Genomic DNA, 7,376 nt, shown 5'->3' with positions numbered 1-7,376 from the left:
TCTCCTCCTCCATGCTTCACGGTGGGAACCACACATGCAGAGATAATCTGTTCATCTACTCCTCGTCTCACAAAGACATGACGCTCGGAACCAAAAATCTCACATTTGGACTCATCAGACCCAAGGACAGATATCCACCGGTCTAATGTCCATTGCTCATGTTTCTTGGCCCAAGCAAGTCTCTTCTTCTTATTGGTGTCCTTTAGTAGTGGTTTCCTTGCAGAAATTCGACCATGAAGGCCTGATTCACGCAGTCTCCTCTGAACCGATGATGTTGAGATGTGTCCCTTGCTTGAACTTTGTGAAGCATTTATTTGGGCTGCAATTTCTAAGTCTGGTAACTCTAATGAACTTATGCACCAGAAGTAACTCTGGGTCTTCCATTATTGTGGTGGTCCTTAACCTCTTGAACCTATAGGGGCGCTGTGTCATTATTGGATAAAAAGACGTGCCCGTTTTAAGCGCAATATTTTGTCACGAAAAGATGCTCGACTATGCATGGAATTGACAGCCTTGGAAAGACACAACTCTGACGTCTCCAAAACTGCAAAGATATTATCTGTGCGTGCCCCAGAACTAATGCAACAGGCGAAACCAAGATGATGTTTCATACAGGAAATGCCCCGGATTCTGAAGGCGCTGTGTTCCAATGTCTCCTTATATGGCTGTAAATGCGCCAGGAATGAGCCTGCGCTTTCTGTATATTCCCCGAGGTGTCTGCAGCATTGTGACGTGTTTGTAGGCATATCATTGGAAGATTGACCATAAGAAACTACATTTACCTGGTGTCCCGCCCGGTGTCCTGTGTGCGTAATCAGTAAGTCCATGCGCGTTCCATTTCTTCAGAATTGAAAGTAAACTGCCACGATGGATTTTATTGTCGATAGATATGTGAAAAACACCTTGAGGATTGATTCTAAACATCGTTTGCCATGTTTCTGTCGATATTATGGAGTTAATTTGGAAAAAAAGCGTTTAAATGACTTTTTTTTCTTTTTTCTTTTTTCTTACCCAAACGTGATGAACAAAACGGAGTGATTAGTCGACACAAATAATATTTTTTGTAAAAACGGAACATTTGCTATCTAACAGAGTCTCCTCATTGGAAACATCTGAAGTTCTTCAAAGGTAAATTATTTTATTTGAATGCTTTTATGTTTTTTTGTGGAAAATGTTGCGTGCTGAATGCCAGGCTTAATGCAATGCTAGGCTATCAATACTCTTACACAAATGCTTGTTTAGCTATGGTTCAAAAGCATATTTTGAAAATCTGAGATGACAGTGTTGTTAACAAAAGGCTAAGCTTGAGAGCAAATAGATTCATTTCATTAGCCATTTTCATGAATAGTTAATGTTGTGTTATGCTAATGAGCTTGCTGATAGATTTACACAATCCTGGATACAGGGGTTTTTTCGTAGCTAAACGTGACGCAGAAAACGGAGCGATTTGTCCTAAACAAATAATCTTTCAGGAAAAACTGAACATTTGCTATCTGAGAGTCTCCTCATTGAAAACATCTGAAGTTCTTCAAAGGTAAATGATTTTATTTGAATGCTTTTCTGTTTTTTTGTGTAAATGTTGCCAGCTGAATGCTAATGCTAAATGCTACGCTAAATGCTACGTTAGCCATCAGTACTGTTACACAAATGCTTGTTTTGCAATGGTTGAGAAGCATATTTTGAAAATCTGAGATGACAGTGTTGTTAACAAAAGGCTAAGCTTGAGAGCTAGCATATTTATTTCATTTCATTTGCGATTTTCATGAATAGTTAACGTTGCGTTATGGTAATGAGCTTGAGTCTGTATTCACGATCCCGGATCCGGGATGGGGAGATCAGAAAGGTTAAAGTAATGATGGACAGTTGCTTCTCTTTGCATATTTGAGCTGTTCTTGACATAATATGGACTTCGTCTTTAACCCAATAGGGCTATCTTCTGTATACCCCCCTACCTTGTCACAACACAACTGATTGGCTCAAACACATTAAAACCGGTTATGGCACATTAACTCTTGAAACTAGGGGGCACCTTTAAGACTCCATAATGTTTCATCATTAGATGCTACAGTCCTCCTTTAAGACTCCATAATGTTTCATCATTAGATGCTACAGTCCTCCTTTAAGACTCCATAATGTTTCATCATTAGATGCTACAGTCCTCCTTTCAGACTCCATAATGTTTCATCATTAGATGCTACAGTCCTCCTTTAAGACTCCATAATGTTTCATCATTAGATGCTACAGTCCTCCTTTAAGACTCCATAATGTTTCATCATTAGATGCTACAGTCCTCCTTTAAGACTCCATAATGTTTCATCAATAGATGCTACAGTCCTCCTTTAAGACTCCATAATGTTTCATCATTAGATGCTACAGTCCTCCTTTAAGACTCCATAATGTTTCATCATTAGATGCTACAGGCCTCCTTTAAGACTCCATAATGTTTCATCATTAGATGCTACAGTCCTCTAAGACTCCATAATGTTTCATCATTAGATGCTACAGTCCTCCTTTAAGACTCCATAATGTTTCATCATTAGATGCTACAGTCCTCCTTTAAGACTCCATAATGTTTCATCATTAGCTGTTACAGTCCTCCTTTACGTCTCCATCATGTTTAGAATGTGTCTGGAAGCGCTACTCTATCTATTCTACTCTCATCCTTTCAGTTTTAATAATATTTAATAATAATAATAATAATAATGTTATAATAGGTAATAACTAACTTTAATAACTAGGGTTAATACCTGCCTGGCGCACCAACAAAATCTTCATATTTACCCCCCTCTAACAATACCGCTACAGAATTAGCGTAGTAGGCCATGTAACTTAAGGTAATCAGAAATATGTATTCCTTGCCACCCATTCTGAAACTAACTGCAGCTCTATGTTAAGTGTTGCAGTCATTTCAGTCGCTGTAGTAGCTGACGTGTATAGTGTTGAGTCATCCGCATACATAGACACACGGGCTTTACTCAAATGTCACTGGCATGTTGTTGGTAAAGATTGAAAAAAGTGAGTGCAAAACAGCTGCCCTGGGGAATTCCTGATTCTACCTTGATTTTGTTGTACAGGCTTCCATTAAAGAACACTCTTTGTGTTCCGTTAGACAGGTAGCTCTGGGGCGGCAGGTAGCCTAGTGGTTAGAGCGGTAGGCCAGTAACCGAAAGATTGCTGGATCGAATCCCCGAGTTGACAAGGTAAAACTCTGTCGTTCTGCCCCTGAACAAGGCAGTCCTAGGCCATCATTGAAAAAAATAATTTGTTCTTAACTGACTTGCCTAGTTAAATAAAGGTTACATTTTCAAAGAAAAACTCTTTATCCACAATATAGCAGGGGGTGTAAAGCCATTTTTATCATCAATTTCTCTCAGCCAGTCAGTCATTTGTAAGTGCTGTGCTTGTTGAATGAACTTCCCTATAAGCTAAAAGTCTATATTTGTTTAATGTAAAATAGCAGTGTATCTGGTCAAATACCATTTTTTAGGGTTGGTAACAGGCTGATTGGTCGGCTATTTAAGCCAGTAAAGGCAGCTTTACTATTCTTGGGTAGTGGAATGACTTTAGCTTCCCTCCAGGCCTGAGGGTACACACTTTCTAGTAGACTTAAATTAAAGACAAGGCAAATAGGAATGGCAATATCGGCCGCTATTATCCTCAATTTTCCATCCACATTGTCAGACACCAGTGACTTGTCATTGTTGATTTTATTTGCGCAAAATTTCATTGAAGATGCTCCAAAGATTTTTACTATCATTCTTCATGTAATTTATCTTTGTTTCATTGTGTACTTTCTTCTTTTTATTCAGTTTAGTCAAATGATGTCTCAATTTGCAATAGGTTTGCCAATCAGTTATTCAGCCAGACCTATATGCCATCTCTTTTGCCTCCCTCTTCATTATACCATTTTTTAATTCCTCATCAATTCATGTGGATTCAACCGTTTTTGCAGTCATTTTCTTAATGGGCGCTGCTTATTAGTAACTGGGATAAGCAGTTTCAAATGTGTCAAGGGCAGTGTCTGGTTGCCCATCATTACACACCACGGACCAACAAATATTATTTACATCAACAACATAGGAATCACTACAAAAAAATGTATGACCTCTTATACACAATATTAGTCCCAGCCTTTGGAACGGTGGTTTTCCTAGACATGGCTCCTATATTGTTATCACTACATCTGGTGGATCTGGATACTGCTTTAAAACCCATTTCTGCAGCATTAGTAAAGATATGATCAAACCATGTTGATGATTTCATTCCTCTACTGTTTGTCACTACCCTGGTAGGTTGATTGATAACCTGAACCAGGTTGCAGGCACTGGTTACAGTTCGAAGCTTTCTCTTGAGTAGGCAGCCTGATCACAGCTTTCCTCCAGTATTAGTTAATTAATTAACAGTGTCTTGAGTTTAGTTTGCCTGTTCTACAGTCTAGTAAAGATAGGGGGGTTGACTGGGACAGGCAATGTAACATCCATAATGTTTTGAGAAAACGTTTTTGTAAAACAAGCACCTTACATTGGATCATCTTGAAACGTTCTCTCTAAAGCTGACTTTAATCAAGGTTTTATATGGTCTACTGCTTTCTCTCTTTTCATTGGCAGAATCCTTTTTCAGTGTTATGATATTCATAACATCCATATCCACCAGTCTATCTTCCTGACAACGAGGCTATATACAGGAGGTACCAGTACAGAGTCAATGTGGAGGCTATATACAGGGGGTACCAGTACAGAGTCAATGTGGAGGCTATATACAGGGGGTACTAGTACAGAGTCAATGTGGAGGCTATATACAGGAGGTACCAGTACAGAGTCAATGTCGATGTTATAATGCATAAAGCTCACAGATGTGATCGTTCTCATTCAGAGTAGGGGGTACTAGTACAGAGTCAATGTGGAGGCTATATACAGGGGGTACCAGTACAGAGACAATGTGGAGGCTATATACAGGAGGTACCAGTACAGAGTCAATGTGGAGGCTATATACAGGAGGTACCAGTACAGAGTCAATGTGGAGGCTATATACAGGAGGTACCAGTACAGAGTCAATGTGGAGGCTATATACAGGGGGTACCAGTACAGAGTCAATGTGGAGGCTATATACAGGAGGTACCAGTACAGAGTCAATGTCGATGTTATAATGCATAAAGCTCACAGATGTGATCGTTCTCATTCAGAGTAAATTATTCTAATTGAATAAAACAGAATTAAACAAATCAAATGTATTATGTACCTGAATAACTTCAACAACCTGGTTGATTCTCTGGTTGATTCTCTGCTCAACAACACTGACTGTGAATCAATCTGGTTGATTCTCTGGTTGATTATCTGGTTGATTCTCTGGTTGATTCTCTGCTCAACAACACTGACTGTGAATCAATCTGGTTGATTCTCTGGTTGATTCTCTGGTTGATTCTCTGCTCAACAACACTGACTGTGAATCAATCTGGTTGATCAATTTTATTTGTCACATACACATGGTTAGCAGATGTTAATGCGAGTGTAGCGAAATGCTTGTGCTTCTAGTTCCGACAATGCAGTAATAACCAACAAGTAATCTAGCTAACAATTCCAAAACTACTACCTTAATTATAGACACAAGTGTAAGGGGATAAAGGATATGTACATAAAGATATATGAATGAGTGATGGTACAGAGCGATGGTATCATCTCCTTAGTTTTGTAGGTCAAATATATGTTTGAGTATACCCTGTACCATTTAATTTCATATGGTAAAGACAGGTAAACACATTGTCAGTCAACAATATAAGACAACGGGAGCACTGTGTATGTTCTCTGATAAATGTTAAGCCAATGTGATGTGAAATATCAATATACACGCTAAGAGAAGTAATTTCTCTCTCCTGTGTGGATTCTCATATGACGTTTAAGTGATTGTTATGAGTAATATGTTTTCCCACAGTCTGAGCTTTTCTAAGTCTTCTCCTCTGTGTGCAGTTTAATGTGTTCTTTCAGGCTTCCTAAATGGGCAAAAGCTTTGCACCCTAGGAGGAGTGGTAAGGCTTCTGCCCTGTGTGTATTCTCTCATGTCGTTTCAACGTCCCTGATTGGCTGAAACACTTTCCACACTGGGAGCAGTGGTAAAGCTTCTCCCCCGTGTGTGTTCTCTCGTGTTGTTTCAGGTGCCATAACGCACTACAACCCTGTCCACATTGGGAGCAGTAGTAAGGCTTCTCTCCTGTGTGTATTCTCTCATGTCGTTTCAGTGTCCCTGAAAGGCCCGAAACACTTTCCACACTGGGAGCAGTGGAAAGGCTTTTCCCCTGTGTGTATTCTCTCATGCTGTTTCAGCTCCCCCAAATGGTTGAAGCGCTTTCCATATTGGGAGCAGTGGTAAGGCTTCTCTCCTGTGTGTATTCTCTCGTGCTGTTTCAGCTCCCCCAACTGGTTGAAACGCTTTCCACATAGGGAGCAATGGTATGGCTTCTCCCCTGTGTGTATTCTCTCGTGCTGTTTCAGCTCCCCCGACTGGTTGAAACGCTTTCCACATAGGGAGCAGTGGTAGGGCTTCTCTCCTGTGTGTACTCTCTCATGTCGTTTCAGCTCCCCTGAATGGTTGAAACACTTTCCACACTGGGAGCAGTGGTAAGGCTTCTCTCCTGTGTGTACTCATGTCGTTTCAGCTCCCCTGAATGGTTGAAACACTTTCCACACTGGGAGCAGTGGTGAGGCTTCTCCCCCGTGTGTTCTCTCTCGTGCTGTTTCAGGAGTCCTCTCTTGTTGAAACACTTTCCACACTGGGAGCAGTGGTAAGGCTTCTCCCCTGTGTGTATTATCTCATGTTGTTTCAGACCCCATAACCCGTTACATCCCTTTCCACATTGGGAGCAGTGGTAAGGCTTCTCCCCTGTGTGTATTATCTCATGTTGTTTCAGGTCCCATAACCCGTTACAACACTTTCCACACTGGGAGCAGTGGTAAGGCTTCTCCCCTGTGTGTATTATCTGGTGTTGTTTCAGGTGTGCTTTTTGGTTGAAACACTGTCCACACTGGGAGCAGTGGTAAGGCTTCTCCCCTGTGTGTATTCTCTCATGAGCTTTCAGGTGTGCTTTCTGGTTAAAACTCTTTCCACAGTGGGAGCACTGGTGTCGTCTTGCTGGTTTGGACGTCCCTGGCTCTGGTTCCTCTGAGTCTGGTCTTTCTCCTGCCAAAGACAGTGTTATTTTTAAATAGAGACCCAGATGAAACCACATGATAAAACAACCTTGCTACGAAGGTAAATCCTAAATCAGATCTCTCAATAACCTGAGGCCAGTTTTAACAATCTTATTACAAACTTATTTCATTCATCCTATTTTACAAGTCAGAACACAAAAACCTAGACAGTTGTAGGACACTGAAGACACAGAC

The 7,376-nt window shown here is 40.6% G+C and overlaps 1 pseudogene; it reads right to left on the bottom strand.

Moving 5' to 3' along the window:
- Positions 1-5,939: 5,939 nt before the first annotated feature.
- Positions 5,940-7,219, bottom strand: LOC139370351 (zinc finger protein 135-like; annotated as a pseudogene).
- Positions 7,220-7,376: the final 157 nt, after the last annotated feature.

The sequence above is a fragment of the Oncorhynchus clarkii genome, chromosome 17, assembly GCF_045791955.1.
Source record: "Oncorhynchus clarkii lewisi isolate Uvic-CL-2024 chromosome 17, UVic_Ocla_1.0, whole genome shotgun sequence".
In the NCBI taxonomy this organism is placed as follows: domain Eukaryota; kingdom Metazoa; phylum Chordata; class Actinopteri; order Salmoniformes; family Salmonidae; genus Oncorhynchus; species Oncorhynchus clarkii.
This window is presented reverse-complemented; position numbering and strand designations above follow the sequence as displayed.